Here is a 19951-nt window from a genome sequence, read left to right on the forward strand (position 1 = left end):
TCCTGCACATGATTAAGACAACAAGATTAGTGAACATCCCAGTAGGCAGTACTCAGTGAACCAATTATTTACAAAGAAAATAAAAAAGAAATTAAAAAGAAAATGAAACGTGAAAGAGAATGTATCTGGAAAGAGTAGAACCAAGTTATGGATAGGTGTGATCAGGGTCCATTGTGTATATGTATGAAGAATAAATAAAATAAAATAAAATAAAATAAAAATTCTAAAATAAAAAAAAATTCAGAAAATCTATTAAGAAATTTTGAATCCTCTGGAAGTCACTTTTTACCCTTAAAAGTAGGATAGAGTATCCTAACTTTTGCTAAGTTTCAGAAAAGTCAGTGAAAAAGGTAGTTACATTAGTTTAGTGCATGGTGTCTTTGTTATGGAAATATCCAACTGAGAGTCATTAATCTATATAGTTAAATTATATCACTTGTTCAAATAAAATAAAATTAAGCCCTTTGTAATGATCCACCAAAACCAAACTGCACACTGGAGAGGTAAATGCAGCCTGAAAAATGCAGCAGCTCTCTGCTCCCAAACCCCGTGGGATAGAGACCTCACTGCCTGGTCAGGTGGGCAATCCTGAGGCTGCAGAGCGGAGGAGACCACCAACACTGCCCACCCCTGCCCACATCCCTGGCCCAAGAGGAAACTGTATAAGGCCTCTGGGTTCCTGTAGGGGAGGGCCCAGGAGCAGCAGGACACCTGCACCTGAGACACCGCCGGAACTTGAAGGAAACAGACAGGATAAAAGGTTCTATGCACCCAAATCCCATGGGAGGGAGAGCTAAACCTACAGAGAGGCAGACACGACTGGGAAACCAGAATAGACTGCACTCTGCACACATCCAGACGCCAGAGGAAAACAACAAACACCATCTGGAAACCTGGTGCATGGAGGTTTGCGGAAATAGCGGCGCAGATTCCCAGTTACTGCCGCTGCGGAGAGGACCTAGGCAGTACCCCACGAGCAAACTTGAGCCTCGGAACCACAGGTAAGACCAACTTTTCCGCAGCAAGAAATCTGCCTGGTGAACTCAGGACACACAGAGGCAAAATTCCCCTAGGACTGGGCACTTCCTGTGTTTACCGGGAGTCCCACACCCGCGGATCCCGACCTGCAGCAGCTCTCTGCTCCCAAACCCCGTGGGAAAGAGACCTCACTGCCTGGTCAGGTGGGCACTCCCAAGGATGCAGAGCAGAGGAGACCACCAACACTGCCCACCCCTGCCCATATCCCTGGCCCAAGAGGAAACTGTATAAGGCCTCTGGGTTCCTGTAGGGGAGGGCCCAGGAGCGGCAGGACCCCTGCGCCTGAGTCACCACCGGAATCTGAAGGAAACAGACCATATAAACAGTTCTCTGCACCCAAATCCCGTGGGAGGGAGAGCCAAATTTTCAGAGAGGCAGACATGCCTGGGAAACCAGAACAGACTGAACTCTGCACACACATCTCAGACGCCAGAGGAAAACACCAAATGCCATCTGGAACCCTAGTGCACAGAAGCTTGCAGAAAGGGCGGCACATATCTTCCTGGTTGCTGCCGCCCCAGAGAGCTCGTGGGCAGCACCCCAGGAGCAAACATGAGCCTCAGGACCACAGGTAAGACCAACTTTTCTGCTGCAAGTGACCTGCCTGGTGAATTCAAGACACAGGCCCACAGGAACACCTGAAGACCTGTAGAGAGGAAAAACAACACCCGCAAGCAGAACACACTGTCCCAAAAACTGGCTGAAAGAAAAGAGGAAAACAGGTCTACAGCACTCCTTGCACACAGGCTTATAGGACAGTCTAGCCACTGTCAGAAATAGCAGAACAAAGTAACACTAGAGATAATCTGATGGTGAGAGGCATGCGCAGGAACCCAAGCAACAGAAACCAAGACTACATGGCATCATCAGAGCCCAATTCTCTCACCAAAATAAACATGGAATATCCAAACACACTAGAAAAGCAAGAACTAGTTTCAAAATCATGTTTGATCATGACGATGGAGGACTTCAAGAAAGACATGAAGAACTCCCTTAGAGAACAAGTAGAAGCCTACAGAGAGGAGTCACAAAAATGCCTGAAAGAATTCCAGGAAAACATAAATAAACAAGTAGAAACCCATAGAGAGGAGACACAAAAATCCCTGAAAGAATTCCAGGAAAACATAATCAAACAGTTGAAGGAATTAAAAATGGAAATAAAAGCAATCAAGAAAGAACACATGGAAACAATCCTGGATATAGAAAATCAAAAGAAGGGACAAGCAGCTGTAGATACAAGCTTCACCAACAGAATACAAGAGATGGAAGAGAGAATCTCGGGAGCAGAAGATTCCATAGAAATAATTGACTCAACTGTAAAAGATTATGTAAAGCAGAAAAAGCTACTGGTCCAAAACATACAGGAAATCCAGGACTCAATGAGAAGATCATACCTAAGGATAATAGGTATAGAAGAGAGTGAAGACTCCCAGGTCAAAGGACCAGTAAATATCTTCAACAAAATCATAGAAGAAAACTTCCCTAACCTAAAAAAAGAGATAACCATAGGCATACAAGAAGCCTACAGAACTCCAAATAGATTGGACCAGAAAAGAAACACCTCCCGTCACATAATAGTCAAAACACCAAACGCACAAAATAAAGAAAGAATAATAAAAGCAGTAAGGGAAAAAGGTCAAGTAACATGTAAAGGCAGACCTATCAGAATCACACCAGACTTTTCACCAGAAACTATGAAGGCCAGAAGATCCTGGGCTGATGTCATACAGACCCTAAGAGAACACAAATGCCAGCCCAGGTTACTGTATCCTGCAAAACTCTCAATTAACATAGATGGAGAAACCAAGATATTCCATGACAAAACCAAATTTACACAATATCTTTCTACAAATCCAGCACTAAAAAAGGATAATAAATGATAAAGCCCAACATAAGGAGGCAAGCTATACCCCAGAATAAACAAGAAACTAATCGTCCTGGCAACAAAACAAAGAGAAGAAAGGCACACAAACATAACCTCACATCCAAATATTAATATAATAGGAAGCAATAATCACTATTCCTTAATATCTCTCAACAGCAATGGCCTCAACTCCCCAATAAAAAGACATAGATTAACAAACTGGATACGCAACGAGTACCCTGCATTCTTCTGCCTACAGGAAATACACCTCAGAGACAAAGACAGACACTGCCTCAGAGTGAAAGGCTGGAAAACAACTTTCCAAGAAATGGTAAGAAGAAGCAAGCTGGAGTAGCCATTCTAATATCAAATAAAATTAATTTTCAATTAAAAGTCATCAAAAAAGATAAGGAAGGCCACTTCATATTCATCAAAGGAAAAATCCACCAAGATGAACTCTCAATCCTAAATATCTATGCCCCAAATTCAAGCGCACCTACATACGTAAAAGAAACCTTACTAAAGCTCAAAACACGCATTGCACCTCACACAATAATAGTGGGAGATTTCAACACCCCACTCTCATCAATGGACAGATCATGGAAACAGAAAAACAGAGACATAGACAGACTAAGAGAAGTAATGAGCCAAATGGACTTAACGGATATTTATAGAACATTCTATCCTAAAGCAAAGGGATAAAACTTCTTCACAGCTCGTCATGGTTCTTTCTCCATAACTGTCTGTACACTTGGTCAAAAGACGGGCCAAAACAGGTACAGAAAGATAGAAATAATCCCATGCATGCTATCAGACCACCACGGCCTAAAACTGGTCTTCAATAACAATAAGGGAAGAATGCCCACATATACGTGGAAATTGAATAATGCTCTACTCAATGATAACCTAGTCAAGGAAGAAATAAAGAAAGAAATTAAAAACTTTCAGAATTTAATGAAAGTGAAGGTACAACATACCCAAACTTATGGGAATCAATGAAAGCTGTGCTAAGAGGAAAACTCATAGCGCTGTGTGCCTGCAGAAAGAAACAGGAAAGAGCATATGTCAGCAACTTGACAGAACACCTAAAAGCTCTAGAGCAAAAAGAAGCAAATACACCCAGGAGGAGTAGAAGGCAGGAAATAATCAAACTCAGAGCTGAAATCAACCAAGTAGAAACAAAAATGGCCATAGAAAGAATCAACAGAACCAAAAGTTGGTTCTTTGAGAAAATCAACAAGATTGATAAACCCTTAGCCAGAGTAACGAGAGGACCCAGAGACTGTGTCCAAATTAACAAAAACAGAAGTGAAAAGGGAGACATAACTACAGATTCAGAGGAAATTCAAAAAATCATCAGTTCTTACTATAAAAGCCTACATTCAACAAAACTTGAAAATCTACAGGAAATGGACAATTTCGTAGACAAATACCAGGTACCGAAGTTAAATCAGGAACAGATAAACCAGTTAAACAACCCCATAGCTCCTAAGGAAATAGAAGCAGTCATTAAAGGTCTCCCAACCAAAAAGAGCCCAGGTCTAGACGGGTGTAGTGCAGAATTCTATCAAACCTTCATAGAAGACCTCATACCAATATTATCCAAACTATTTCACAAAATTGAAACAGATGGATCACTCTCGAATTCCTTCTATGAAGCCACAATTACTCTTATACCTAAACCACACAAAGACCAAACAAAGAAAGAGAACTTCAGACCAATTTCCTTTATGAATATCGACACAAAAATACTCAATAAAATTCTGGCCAACTGAATCCAAGAGCACATCAAAACAATCATCCACTATGATCAAGTAGGCTTCATCCCAGGCATGCAGGGATGGTTTAATATACGGAAAACCATCAACGTGATCCATTATATAAACAAACTGAAAGAAAAAACCACATGATCATTTCATTAGATGCTGAGAAAGCATTTGACAAAATTCAACACCCCTTCATGTTAAAAGTCCTGGAAAGAATATGAATTCAAGGCCCATACCTAAACATAGCAAAAGCCATATACAGCAAACCAGTTGCTAACATTAAACTAAATGCAGAGAAACTTGAAGCAATCCCACTAAAATCAAGGAATAGACAAGGCTGCACACTCTCTCCCTACTTATTCAATATAGTTCTTGAAGTTCTAGCCAGGGTAATCAGACAACAAAAGGAGGTCAAGGTGATACAGATCGGGAAAGAAGAAGTCAAAATATCACTATTTGCAGGTGATATGATAGTTTATTTAAGTGATCCCAAAAGTTCCACCAGAGAACTACTAAAGCTGATAAACTACTTCAGCAAAGTGGCTGGGTATAAAATTAACTCAAATAAATCAGTAGCCTTCCTCCACACAAAAGAGAAACAAGCCGAGAAAGAAATTAGGTAAATGACACCCTTCATAATAGACCCAAATAATATAAAGTACCTCGGTGAGACTTTAACCAAGCAAGTAAAAGATCTGTACAACAAGAACTTCAAGACACTGAAGAAAGAAATTGAAGAAGGCCTCAGAAGATGGAAAATCTCCCATGCTCATGGATTGGCAGGATTAATATAGTAAAAATGGCCAGTTTACCGAAAGCGATCTACAGATTCAATGCAATCCCCATCAAAATACCAATCCAATTCTTCAAAGAGTTAGACAGAACAATTTGCATGGACTGACCCTGGACTGACTGACTCTGACCTCATAGGTAGCAATGAATACCCTAGTAAGAGCATCAGTGAAAGGGGAAGCCCTGGGTCCTGCTAAGACTGAACCCCCAGTGAACTAGACTGTTGGGGGAAGGGCGGCAATGGGGGGAGGGTTGGGAGGGGAACACCCATAAGGAAGGGATGGGGGGAGGGGGATGTTTGCCCAGAAACCAAAGAATTATTATTAAGTATTAAATAAATAAAAAAATTAAATTAAAAAAAATCCTAGGACATCAAGATCTAAAATCCATGGGCTTTGGTCCTGACAGCCATGGTTTGCACTCTGTCCATGATAACTTTATGTATATTAGTTAATCTCTGAAAGGCAATTTGCTGCCTCACAAAATTATATTGATTCATTGCTATGGTTATGATAATGATTTCTTGTAGAATAGTTATAAATTTCTCATGACAAAATTTTTTTCTCTTTTGGTGGTTTGTAGACTATTGATGAGCTTAAACCTCTTCCTTTCCAACATAGCACTTACAATTGATTATTTTTCACTGTCGATCCTATACACACTAAAGATAGGAAAAAACTGAAAATAGTATGGGCTTTGTTTTCTATCCAAAAAGTTCTTTTTTGACTTCATCATCATCTTCCTAATCACCACAACCACCACTACCACCACCACCACCACCACCACCACCACCACCACCACCACCACCACCACCACCACTACCACTACCACCACTACCACCATAATCAACACCATCATCACCATCATCATCTAATTTACATGAAATTGAATTTGGAATTTTGTTACACCAAAGAATAAAATGAGAAGTATTCTGTTTGAAGAAGAGATATTGATGAAAACTAGGTCCTCTGCAGTCATTTTAGTGTTATAAAGGCATTGCCAAAATTGCTTCAGATGATAGATGGAAATGCTACTGCCCTATACAACAGTGTTTGAGAGTCCCTTGATGAGAGAATGGTCTTTTACAGCAAGGCCTTCATTATCAGACTTTAATTTAACCCGTCTACTAACATAGTGAAATTGTCCCAGAAATAAAATATTGCCTCTCCAGAGACAGCCTTTATCCACTAATATACATCTACTTCTATTTCTTAATTGTCATGTTGATATGGGCTTAGGATACAATATATTCTGATTTATTAATGGTATTTTAGTATTATTTGGGCTAATTGTTAAAATTTCAAAGGAACACACTTATTCCATTATTTTATCCCATACAACTTTTAATTTGATCTTGAAGAAGTATCAAAAATTTATATCTTCCCATCAAAACTTGTAACATCCGTCTTGTGAAACTCCCACTGAACCTCAATGGATTGATGTCTCTGAAAGCATTTAAAGACTCTGCTACTGCATTATTGCAACTCTGAAGAAGCTTTACTCTCATAGTTGGAGTTACATGTTTGCTGAAAAACAAATCACTTTCTTTGCTTTGGAAACTGTTTAAAACATTTACATTAACTTTTGATATGAAACTAGTTTGGATTTTGAGAAAAGGGAGCAGACAGGTCCTAGATAGTATGTTTTTAAAATTAGTTTCTTAAAGTTACACTTTTTCATGAAATATATTTGGATTATGGTTTCATATCCCTCTATTTCTCCTCTTTTTCTATACCTCTCTTACTACCAGTATCTACATTCCTTCTGACTCTCACTAGAAAACAAACAGTCATCTAAGCGATAAAATAACATAAAAGTTAATGAACTGGAGTAGCACAAAACAGTCAGATAGAAAAGAGTCAATAAAAGGCACACGAATCAGATACAGACACAGAGACCCAGACTTCCACTCACACACTCAGGAATTTCACAGAAACATAAAACCAGGAAAAAATATATACAAAAAACATACAGAGTAACAATTAATAGATACATAAACAAATAACAGAAGGAAGAAGAAATCATGAAGAAAAAGTCCTGACCCATTATGAGACAAGGATCCTCCAAAGATAATGTTGAGTTCCGTTAGTGCTTTATGCACAGTGTAAACTTAAATTTAGTTTGTGTACCCAGTGAGATTTCCTTGGAGAAAATTAAGTTTTCATTTTCAAATGATTACCCAGTGGAGATAACTTCTGGTTTAGAGATAAGGTGATGTGCAGGGCTTGGCTTCTTTCAAGGGCTAATTAACAGGTTACGAGATCTGTGAGGTGCTGTCTTCTGAGCATTATTCAGTTGTGGCACTCAGGAAGTCACAATAGTTACATCTAATTGAACAGACCCTAAAATATATTGACCCTGCCTATTCAAAGTAAGTAAGGACAGTGCTGGAGAATAGAAAATGATGTAGACACTGGTGTCTTACTAGTGGTTAAAAGTATACCTTCACACACATGTTCACCGAAATGGCTCAGGTTAAAACCAGGAGTTCATAAAGCAAAATATAAAGATATGCATGTGCTATCAGGGTTTAGTCCAAAGAGGGTATGTCGGTTGGGGAGGATGGGAGATTAAGAGTGTAGAGGGCTTCCATACATGTATTGTGCATGTACGGAATTTTCAAAGAATAACTTGCTTTCTTAAAACTTCTAAATGTAACCACCAAGTGTGTTGGGCAGACATTCTCTCAAGTCAGCTCTATTTATTTTAAAAATTGGGTCTCACTTTGTAGCTCAAATTGACCAAGAACTCCCAGTGTTCTGTTATCTACCTCCCCTGCCCCTGTTGGAGGTTTACTCTACATTGACAAAATTAAAGAATATATGTAAATCTTCTGTTTCTGAAGTTTGATTGCATAATGCAATATTCTGTCATTTGTTTTTCATTTAACAATATATCTTGAATACATGTGCGTGGGGAACTTCTTCATGGATCATCATGCAATAATGGCATTATCAAGAAGTGGCAGTATACTCATTTGTTTAAATAAAAGCCTACCTGTGTAATTCATATTATTTTCATTTTCACTAACTAAAGTTCATTACTGAAAATCAGCATGAACACTGACTTAGTCACTGTACTCAATGGTGATTATTTACATTATATTTTGTATAAATTACCAAAAACGTGGTTGGAATGATGTCAAGGCTGTTAAGTAATGTAATACTTGTATACATACTGCCAAATTGCCATCTCAGAAGACTATAATAAATACATATTGCCATCAGTTTTATATTAAGGAACCCATAGTATACCATTCAAAATTAAATCATGCACATATTTTAAAATGGTATCAGTCTCTGATTTCTGTCAGTTGTTGAATTAGGGTATGGACTGAAGAAACTGAAGGGGAGGGCAGCCTCTATAGGAAGACCAACAGTCTCGAATAATCCCCACCCATGAGATCTCCCAGACACTTAGCCACCAAACAGGTATCACACACAATCTGGTCCAAGACCCTGACACATGTATAGCAGAGAACTGACTGGTCTTGCTGGAGAGACTTGAGGCCACAGGAATAAGGGATGCAGGCAGGGTCTGGGGAGCATCCTCTTGGAGCCAGGGGTGGAGGAAGTGGAATGGAATGAGGAATTGTGGGAGGGGACCTGGAGAGGGAACAATGGCAGGAATGTAAATAAATAAAATAATTTTTATAATAGTTTTAGACATAAATTCAAATGCTCGTTTCTTTTTAACATCTGCATTGCAATTCAATCGTGAAGTTTTGCGTTTTATGCTTACTGAACTGTGTAAGCATTAATCCTCAATTTAATCTTTATGCTATTTGCGAATTTTCTCCATTCTTATTACTTTGCATCAACTGTGTTAGCATATATAGAATGCTTACTATTCATAATTTGTGCAGATAATACATTCATGAATTTTTTTATATTTTAATGATCTGTTATGTGTGAACGTCTATGTATAGACTTGTGCACATGAACACAGGCACCTGGGGAGACCAGAAGATGTCAGATTCCTTGGAGCTGCTTTTACAGCTGGTTGCAAGTGGCTTGATGGATGTGGGAAATTGGACCTGTTTGCTCTAAAGAGCAGTAAGTGCTCTTAATTACTAAGCTAATACTACAATACTTATTCCATAATAAAATCAACCTATTTATAATTTTCTAATGTATTTCAGGGTATCTATGAACTTGAGACATCTTGCCACATTCTAGGTTCTGAGACTACATTCAGGCATTAAGTTTTCCAGCTTTCTTTCCTTTATCATAGTAAGATGTGTTGGATTAAATATGTTAATATTATGCAGTAAATCCTCCAAATGTTTACATGTAGAACCTTGGCTTAGTGTCTGTTTCTTTCCTCTGGAATGACTATATTAATTTTACAGTTTGCAGTTCTCTCTTTCTTAACACAATCGATCTGATGTGTTTTTCTTTCCTATAGAATGAAGTAAAAGCCTTTTAGTTTTTCTTTGAATAGTTAATGTGCTAAGAAAATGTGTTGAATTTCCCATTTTAAGGCCAATACAATACATTTCTTTTTTAAAATGTCCCAAGAGTTTTATTTTTCTTTCTATTATTATTATTGTTCTCATTATTCTCATTATTAATAGTCTGTGTAAGCTTTAATGTGTTCTGGTCATGTAGTGAATATGGAACTATTCTAATCCTATATGTGTAGTAATCAAATTTAGGTTCTTGGTTTTTCATGGCATAAAATTTTATCTGCCCGTCCACCTCACTGGAACACACTATAAAACATTAAGGTGACATATAGCTCCAGGCTGCTTTTATATATACAATGTTTTCATCATTTTGCTTTTAATAAATATTTTTGATTATTCTAATATATTTTGTTTTCAATGTCCAGTTGGTAAATCTAGTATCCTTATTTTAATGTTTAGTTAATAATTTAATCATAATTATTATGCACTTGATACCTAGCTAATATGAAATTATCCTAGATACAATTGTGTAAATGTAATTTGTTCCCTACAGCATGAATCTTGGTATATATTTTTTCATTGTTACTATGCATTTGGAAAAAAACAGAGAATATTTCATTGTCCCAATACTGATGCCAATTTTATACAGAATGACAGCTACCAACTACACGTGACTTTTAATCATTTAAAAGGAGTTAGGATTATATTGTTAAATGATATTTCCACAACATCAAGTAAATAGATTTTTTGTTTCAATTAATTATACTATTATATATTCTTGCTATAGCAGGAAAAAGTTTACTTTCCTTTTGGTACGTTAAAATCTAATTTAACTTTTCCATTCTCCTGCCTATCAGAAAGTCACCATACTTATATAGGAAGATGTGCCAAGCAGAGGTCAATTTTCTAGTATAACATGTAATTACAATCATCATTCTTGTCAGTTTCAAGTGATTGTTCACATCATGCCTGTAAAACTCAAAGGTCAACATGGCAGGATAAGCATAAGGGCAGTGCAGTGGCATGAATAGCTTAGTGATAGCCAACAGCTCTCTAATTTTGCATAAGTCCTGTTCAATGAACATGGACGGTACTGGTAATTTAGCCACATATATAAGGCTATTGAAGCTGTTATTATGGGGGATAATGTACAGCCCCTTCTTCTTCTTCTTCTTCTTCTCCTTCTTCTTCTCCTTCTTCTTCTTCTTCTCCTTCTTCTTCTTCTTCTTCTTCTTCTTCTTCTTCTTCTTCTTCTTCTTCTTCTTCTTCTTCTTCTTCTTCTTCTTCTTCTTCTTCTTCTTCTTCTCCTTCTCCCTCTCTCTCTTTCTCTCTCTTTCTTGCTCTTTCTCCCTCCATTCTCTCATTCTGCCTCTCTCTCTCTCTCTCTCTCTCTCTCTCTCTCTCTCTCTCTCTCTCTCTCTCATTGTTGGGTATTTCCTGTTCACATTTCATATGTTATTCTCTGTCCAGGGCTCAATCCATAATCCACTTAACCCCTCCCCCTACTCTTCCCTATGAGTGTTCACATTCCCACCCATGGCCTCCCCAAAACTCCCTACATTCTCCTACACTGGGGGTCCAACCTTGGCAGAAACAAGAGTTTCTCATTTCATTTTTTTCTCAGCAAGGCCATACTTTGCTACATATGTAGTTGGAACCATGGGTCAGTCCATCTATAGTCTTTATGTTGTGGTTTGGTCCCTGGAAGCTCTGGTTGGTTGGCACTGTTATTATTATGCGGTTGCAAAATCCCTTCAGTTCTTTCGATCCTTTCTCTAATTCCTCCAACTGGGTCTGATTCTTGTTCAGTGGTTTGCTGATGGCATCTGCCTCTGTTTTGACATTTTCTGGCTGTGTCTCTCAGGAGGGATCAATATTAAGTCATTGTCAGCCTGCATTTCTTAGCTTCATCCATCTTATCTAGTTTTGGTGTCTGTATATATATATGGGATACATGTGGAACAGGCTCTGAAAGGAAGGTCCTACAGTCTCTGTTATAAACTTTGCCTCCTTATCCACTCTTATGGGTTCTTTGTTACCCTTTTAAGAAGGAGTGAAGCATCTGCATTTTGGTCATCCTTCTTTGATTTCATGTGGTCTGTGTAGTTACCCATGTTATGGGTAATTCAAGCTTTTTGGATAATATCTACTATTCAATGAATGTATACCGAATGTGTTTTTCTGTGATTGAGTAATCTCACTCAGGATGATATTTTCTAGTTCATTCCATTTGCCTTAGAATTTCATTAAGTCATTGTTTTGATAGCTGAGTAATATTCTATAATGTAGATGTACCACATTTCTGTATCCATTCCTCTGTTAAAGGGCATCTGGGTTCTTTCCAGCATCTGGCTATTTTAAATAAGGCTGCTATGAACATAGTTGAATATATTTAGCTGTTGTATATTGGACCATCTTTTGGGTATAAGCCCAAGAGAGATATAGGTGGGTCCTAAGGTCATGGAATGTCAAATTTTCTGAGGAACCTTCAGACTGATTTTCAAAAGGGTTGTACCAGTCTGAAATCCCACCAACAATGGAGGGGTGTTCCTCTTTCACCATATCCTTGCCAGCATCTGCTGTCACCTAAGATTTATATCTTAGCCTTTCTGAATGATGTGAGGTGGAATCTCAGATTTGTTTTTATTTGAATTTTGTTGATGACTAAGGATGTTAAACATTTATTTTCTTGTTTTTTGGCCATTTGATAACCTTCAGCTGAGAATGTTTTGTAACTCACTGTACCCCATTTTTAATAGGGTATTTTTGCTTTCTAGAGTCTATCTTCTTAAGTTCTTTGTATATTTTGGATATTACCCACTATCAGATATAGGATTGGTAAAAATCTTTTCCCAATATTTTGGTTACAGTTTTGTCCTAATGACGGTGTTTTTGCCTTACGGAAGTTGTACTCTTTTATGAGGTCCTATTTGTCAATTTTTGATCTTAGAGCATAAGTCATTTGTGTTTTGTTCAGGAAATTTTCTCCAGTGCCCATGTGTTCAAGACTCTTCCCCACCTTTTCTTCGATTAGTTTGAGTGTATCTGACTTGATGTATAGGTCCTTTATTCACTTGTACTTAAGCTTTGTACATGGTCATAAAAATGGGATAATTTGCATTCTTCTACACACTGACTTCTAGTTGAACCAGCACTATTTTTGGAAAATGCTATGTTTCTTCCTTTGGATGGTTTTATCTCCTTTGTCAAATATCAAATGATAGGAGTGTGGATACACTTCTGGGTCTTCAATTCTATTCCACTGTTCTATCCATCTATCTCTGTACCAATACCATGCAGTTTTTATCACTATTGCACTGTAATTCTGCTTTAGTTCAGGGGTGATGATTCCCCCATAAGTTCTTTTATTGTTGAGGATAGTTTTAGCTATCCTGGCTTTGTCTTATCCCGAATGAATTTGCAAATTGCTCTTTCTATCTCTATTAAAGAAGTGAGTAGGAATTTTGATGGAGATAGCATTGAATGTGTACATTTCTTTTGGCAAAATGGTCATCTTTACTCTATTAATCCTGTTAATCAATGAGCATGGAAGCTCTTTCTATCTTCTGAGATCCTTCTCAATTTTTTCTTCAGATACTTGAACTTCTTGTCATACAGATCATTCAATTGCTTGGTTAATCTCACACCAAGATATTTTATATTATTTGGGACTATTGTGAAATGTGTGAATTCATTATTTTCTTTCACAGCCTGTTTAAGGATACATTGAGGAGAGGAAGGCTCGTGGTATGTTTTTGTTATTTTTATACCCTGACAATTTTCTGAAGTTGTTTATCAGGTTAACAAGTTCTCTGGTGGAACTTTTGGGATCACTTAAGTGTACTATCCTATCATCTGCAAATATTGATATTTTGATATCTTCCCTTCCAATTTGTATCTGTTTGACCCCCTTTTGCTGTCTGGTTTCTCTGACTATGACATGGAGTCCTGTTTTGAATAAGTAGGGAGAGAGTTCGTCAGCATTGTCTAGTGCCTGATTTTAGTGGGAATGCTTCAAGTTTCTTTCCATTTAGTTTGATGTTAGCTACAGGTTTGCTGTATATTTCTTACACTATGCTTTGATATGAGCCTTCAATTCGTCATTTTGCCAGAACTTTTATCCACAAGGGCTGTTGAATTTTGTCAAATGCTTTCTCACCATCTAATGAAATAACCATGTGATCCTTATTTTGAGTTTGTTTACATGATGGATTACATTTATTAATTTTCCTATATTAAACCATCCTTCCATCCCTGAGTTCAAGTCTACTTGATCATGATGGATGATTTTTTTGATCTATTCTTAGATTCGGTTTGCAAGAATTTTATTGAGTATTTTTTCATCAATATTCATAAGGGAAATTGTTCTGATGTTTTGTTTCTGTGCTGAGTCTTTGTTTTGGTTAAATATGAGAGTAATTGTGGATTTATTTAAGGAATTGCTAGTGCTCCATCTATTTCAATTTTGTGGAATAGTTTGAAAATATTAGTATGAGGTAATCTAAGAAGGTCTGATAGAATTCTGCACTGAACCCATCATGACCTGGGCTCTGTTTGGGAGACTTTTAATAACTGCTCCTATTTCTTTAGGAGTTATGGGGTTGTTTAGATAGTTTATTTGTTCCTGATATAGCTCTGCTACCTGCTATCTGTCTACTAAATTGTCCATTTCCTCCAGATTTTGCAGTTTTGTTGAATATAGGCTTTTATAGTAGAATCTGATGATTTTTTTAAATTTCTTCTGATTCTGTTGTTATGTCTCCCTTTTCATTTCTGATTTTATTAACTTGGATACAGTCTCTTGGACCTCTGATTAGTTTTGGTAAGTGTTTATCTATCTTATTGTTTTTCTCAATGAAACAGCTCCTGGTTTTTTTGATTCTTTGCATCTTCCTTTTCATTTCTACTTCATTGATTTCAGCTCTGAATTTGATTATTTACTGCTTTCTACCCCCCTTGTCTTTACTTAGTTCTTTTTGTTCTAGAGCTTTTACATGTTCTATCAAGCTCCTGACATATGCTCTCTCCTGTTTCTTTTCGCAAGCACTCAGATCTATAAGTTTTCCTCTTCGTTCTCTTTCATTCCGTCACATATGTTTGGGATGTTGTATCTTCATTTTCATTAAGTTCTAAGAAGTCCTTAATTTCTTTCTTTATTTCTTCATTGACCAAGTTGTCATGGAGTAAAGCATTTTTTAACTTCCATGTATATGTGGTCTTTCTGTCATTATTGTTATCGTTGAAGACCTTTCTTAGTGTTTGGTGATCTGATAGAATGCATGGAATAATTTCTATCATCCTGTATCAGTTAAGGTCTGGTGAGGGATCGATTATGTGGTCAAATTTGAAGAAGATTCCCTGAGGTTATGAGAAGAATGTATATCCTTATATTTTAGGATGGAATGTTCTATGAATATCTGTTAAATCCATTTGGTTCATAACTTCTATTACTTTCTCAACATCTCAGTTTAATTACTGTTTCCATGATCCCTACTGTTATGAGGGTGGGGTGTTGAAATGTCCTACTACTATCATGTCACGTACAATGTGTGCTTTTAGCTTTAGTAAGGTTTCTTTTATGAAAGCTCAGGATTTTTTGAAAATCATTTTTATTTCACAAATTTAAATGTAAATATAACATTCTCGTTCTTGATTTGATTTTCCGTAAATTTAACTGGGAGAGACAAGGCCTCACTCTCTAACTAGAGAGCTACCTATACAAATACAGAAACTACTAAGTAAAAGGAAGTTTCTTTAAAAATATTTCAAATTAATACTGTACTCATTTACTGTGTTGTCTGTGGGAAGGTTGTTTATTTGTTTTTGTTTGTTTGTTTGTTTTAATTTAACCAAGAGAAATATTTACAGTACATCAAAATAAGTATGAAATGCATCACAATTGAATCCTATATATTCGAGCATTTTTTCTACAATAGCAGGGTCCACTGAATGGTCAAATATGTACTACAGCACCCCTGCTTCATGATTGTCAGAGGTTGAGTCTACCCTCTGTTCTCTACACTTAGATTTTTATAAGTTTTTCATGAATGGTCAGTTCTAATCTAATAGATCTAATAAGCTCTTGTACCTGACTATGTCCCCTGCCCCCCATGATAAAACTATGTATTGTGTTTCTTTTTGTTGTTGTTGTATTGGGGAGCTGTGTTTCATTATCCCTAATAGAAAATTAATCTAGTGATCAATTAGTGAAGAAAAATGAAAATTATGTAACATGGTTAGAAATTTTCCAAAACAGAGTGTACACAAAGGTAAATCTAAAATGTTTGTGGGTAGACATGCACACATGCTCATGACCTGTGTAGCTGACAAGCATTCCACACCCGATCAACTTAAGTGACTTGGGAAATTAACTTATTCACACAGAAGAAAACTCATGCGGAATACATTTTTTTCTTAGCCCTGTTTATAAGTGACCAAATGGCGAACCAAGATGTAAACAAATACTGTTATCCTTCATTGTTTTTTATACTAACGTTTTAATTCGTGTACAATCTCTACGTGCTCTTTCTCTATTGTGTTTCTTTGTGTCTCTGTCTCTACATGAATATATAGGCACAGTTGTGTATGTGGTAAACAAGTGTGCGTTTGTGTGTGTTTGTATGTGGGTGTGTGTCTTATATGGTATTTATGAACATAGGTAACATGTTTATTTATTCATAATTTGGAAGTACTGAAACTCACATTTGATTTGTGGATCAACCATGTGCTGATCTACTCACATACGTCTGACATTTCATTATATCAAGTGAATAGAGAGAGAGCCTAAGAGGCTGGTGATAACTCCTACTCTACTTTTGTCAGGAAAAAGTGGTGTATCTTTTGGAAAGAAAACCCAAACTTCAGCAAAGACATATACACTCCACAAAACAGGAGAGGACTTCTCATTTAAAGGGAAAAGTTATCAGACTGGGAGAAAAATGAGTTTGTCACATATCCGATATTTGAGGAACATGAGACTGAACTTCAGAAGATGGAATGGGAAGGGACAGGTAGAATACCCAAGGAGCCAAAGTAAGCGAAACACTGGAGCTTTTCATTACATGAGAGCTCAGAGATTGCTAAGGATTGTAAACATAATGATAAGAACTTTGCAGTCTCCATATAAGGCTACAATGTGAACAAGATGAAAAGTAGTCACCACCACAGTGCTAACTGCTACTTTACAAGTTACAGTGTGCAAAACAGAATGTAACTGTAGAAAGAAGAGAATGGTTACATTTGAAAACAGACAAGGCTCTGCTGTAACTGAACAGTTTTCCATGTAAGTAACCAAGCAAGCACACAACAAATGCCTGATACAAAAGTGAGCAAATAGAAATGAGCAATATAGATACTATGTGTACAGAAATACAGGCAATTTGGTGGAATTATAAGATGTTGAGATGAGAGAATAAGAAGAAATTTGTACCAAGACAGGCACCATGTCTTGCTCTTAGAATACTAATATTAAAGAGAATGAGGGAGAAAAATTAGGAATTTCAGGTTAGCCTGGACTACAAATCAAGTCACCACCTCTTTTTTCTCTTTTTTCTTTATTTAAATCAATAGTCGGATAGATAGAATATCATGAACAATATTAAGAAACCACAGATTTAATGCCTACGCAGTGATACTCCTGCTAAGAAAACATGTTCTATAAAGAGACAGGAACTATTAAGTTAACAGATAACAGCTACAAGTAATAACTATTAAGTTACAGATAACCATATTGAAGGATGCAGCATGAAGTGTTATGGTCCTATTTACGTTGATTCTTCTTCTCTTTTATGGCTCAGTTTACACTTCTTCTTTTTTTTTTTTTTATTAACTTGAGTATTTCTTATATACATTTCGAGTGTTATTCCCTTTCCCGGTTTCCGGGCAAACATACCCCTCCCCCCTCCCCTTCCTTATGGGTGTTCCCCTCCCAACCCTCCCCCCATTGCCGCCCTCCCCCCATAGACTAGTTCACTGGGGGTTCAGTCTTAGCAGGACCCAGGGCTTCCCCTTCCGCTGGTGCTCTTACTAGGATATTCATTGCTACCTATGGGGTCAGAGTCCAGGGTCAGTCCATGTATAGTCTTTAGGTAGTGGCTTAGTCCCTGGAAGCTCTGGTTGCTTGGCATTGTTGTACTTTTGGGGTCTCGAGCCCCTTCAAGCTCTTCCAGTTCTTTCTCTGATTCCTTCAATAGGGGACCTATTCTCAGTTCAGTGGTTTGCTTCTGGCATTCGCCTCTATATTTGCTGTATTCTGGCTGTGTCTCTCAGGAGCGATCTACATCCGGCTCCTGTCGGTCGGCACTTCTTTGCTTCATCCATCTTGTCTAATTGGGTGGCTGTATATGTATGGGCCACATGTGGGGCAGGCTATGAATGGGTGTTCCTTAAGTCTCTGTTTTAATCTTTGCCTCTCCCTTCCCTGCCAAGGGTATTCTTTTTCCTCATTTAAAGAAGGAGTGAAGCATTCACATTTTGATCATCCGTCTTGAGTTTCGTTTGGTCTAGGGATCTAGGGTAATTCAAGCATTTGGGCTAATAGCCACTTATCAATGAGTGCATACCATGTATGTCTTTCTGTGATTGGGTTAGCTCACTCAGGATGATATTTTCCAGTTCCAACCATTTGCCTACGAATTTCATAAACTCGTTGTTTTTGATACCTGAGTAATATTCCATTGTGTAGATGTAGCACATTTTCTGTATCCATTCCTCTGTTGAAGGGCATCTGGGTTCTTTCCATTTTCTGGCTATTATAAATAAGGCTGTGATGAACATAGTGGAGCACGTGTCTCTTTTATATGTTGAGGCATCTTTTGGGTATATGCCCAAGAGAGGTATAGCTGGATCATCAGGCAGTTCAATGTCCAATTTTCTGAGGAACCTCCAGACTGATTTCCAGAATGGTTTTACCAGTCTGCAATCCCACCAACAATGGAGGAGTGTTCCTCTTTCTCCACATCCTCGCCAGCATCTGCTGTCACCTGAGTTTTTGATCTTAGCCAATCGCACTGGTGTGAGGTGAAATCTAAGGGTTGTTTTGATTTGCATTTCCCTTATGACTAAAGATGTTGAACATTTCTTTAGGTGTTTCTCAGCCATTCGGCATTCCTCAGCTGTGAATTCTTTGTTTAGCTCTGAACCCCATTTTTAATAGGGTTATTTGTTTCCCTGCGGTCTAACTTCTTGAGTTCTTTGTATATTTTGGATATAAGGCCCCTATCTGTTGTAGGATTGGTAAAGATCTTTTCCCAATCTGTTGGTTGCCGTTTTGTCCTAACCACAGTGTCCTTTGCCTTACAGAAGCTTTGCAGTTTTATGAGATCCCATTTGTCGATTCTTGATCTTAGAGCATAAGCCATTGGTGTTTTGTTCAGGAAAATTTTTCCAGTGCCCATGTGTTCCAGATGCTTCCCTAGTTTTTCTTCTATTAGTTTGAGTGTGTCTGGTTTGATGTGGAGGTCCTTGATCCACTTGGACTTAAGCTTTGTACAGGGTGATAAGCATGGATCGATCTGCATTCTTCTACATGTTGCCCTAAAGTTGAACCAGCACCATTTGCTGAAAATGCTATCTTTTTTCCACTGGATGGTTTTGGCTCCTTTGTCAAAAATCAAGTGACCATAGATGTGTGGGTTCATTTCTGGGTCTTCAATTCTATTCCATTGGTCTATCTGTCTGTCTCTGTACCAATACCATGCAGTTTTTATCACTATTGCTCTGTAATACTGCTTGAGTTCAGGGATAGTGATTCCCCCTGAAGTCCTTTTATTGTTGAGGATAGCTTTAGTTATCCTGGGTTTTTTGTTATTCCAGATGAATTTGCAAATTGTTCTGTCTAACTCTTTGAAGAATTGGATTGGTATTTTGATGGGGATTGCATTGAATCTGTAGATTGCTTTTGGTAAAATGGCCATTTTTACTATCTTAATCCTGCCAATCCATGAGCATGGGAGATCTTTCCATCTTCTGAGGTCTTCTTCAATTTCTTTCCTCAGTGTCTTGAAGTTCTTATTGTACAGATCTTTTACTTGCTTGGTTAAAGTCACACCGAGGTACTTTATATTATTTGGGTCTATTATGAAG

Source organism: Rattus norvegicus, chromosome Y (genome assembly GCF_036323735.1).
Source record: "Rattus norvegicus strain BN/NHsdMcwi chromosome Y, GRCr8, whole genome shotgun sequence".
NCBI classification, from domain to species: Eukaryota; Metazoa; Chordata; class Mammalia; order Rodentia; family Muridae; genus Rattus; species Rattus norvegicus.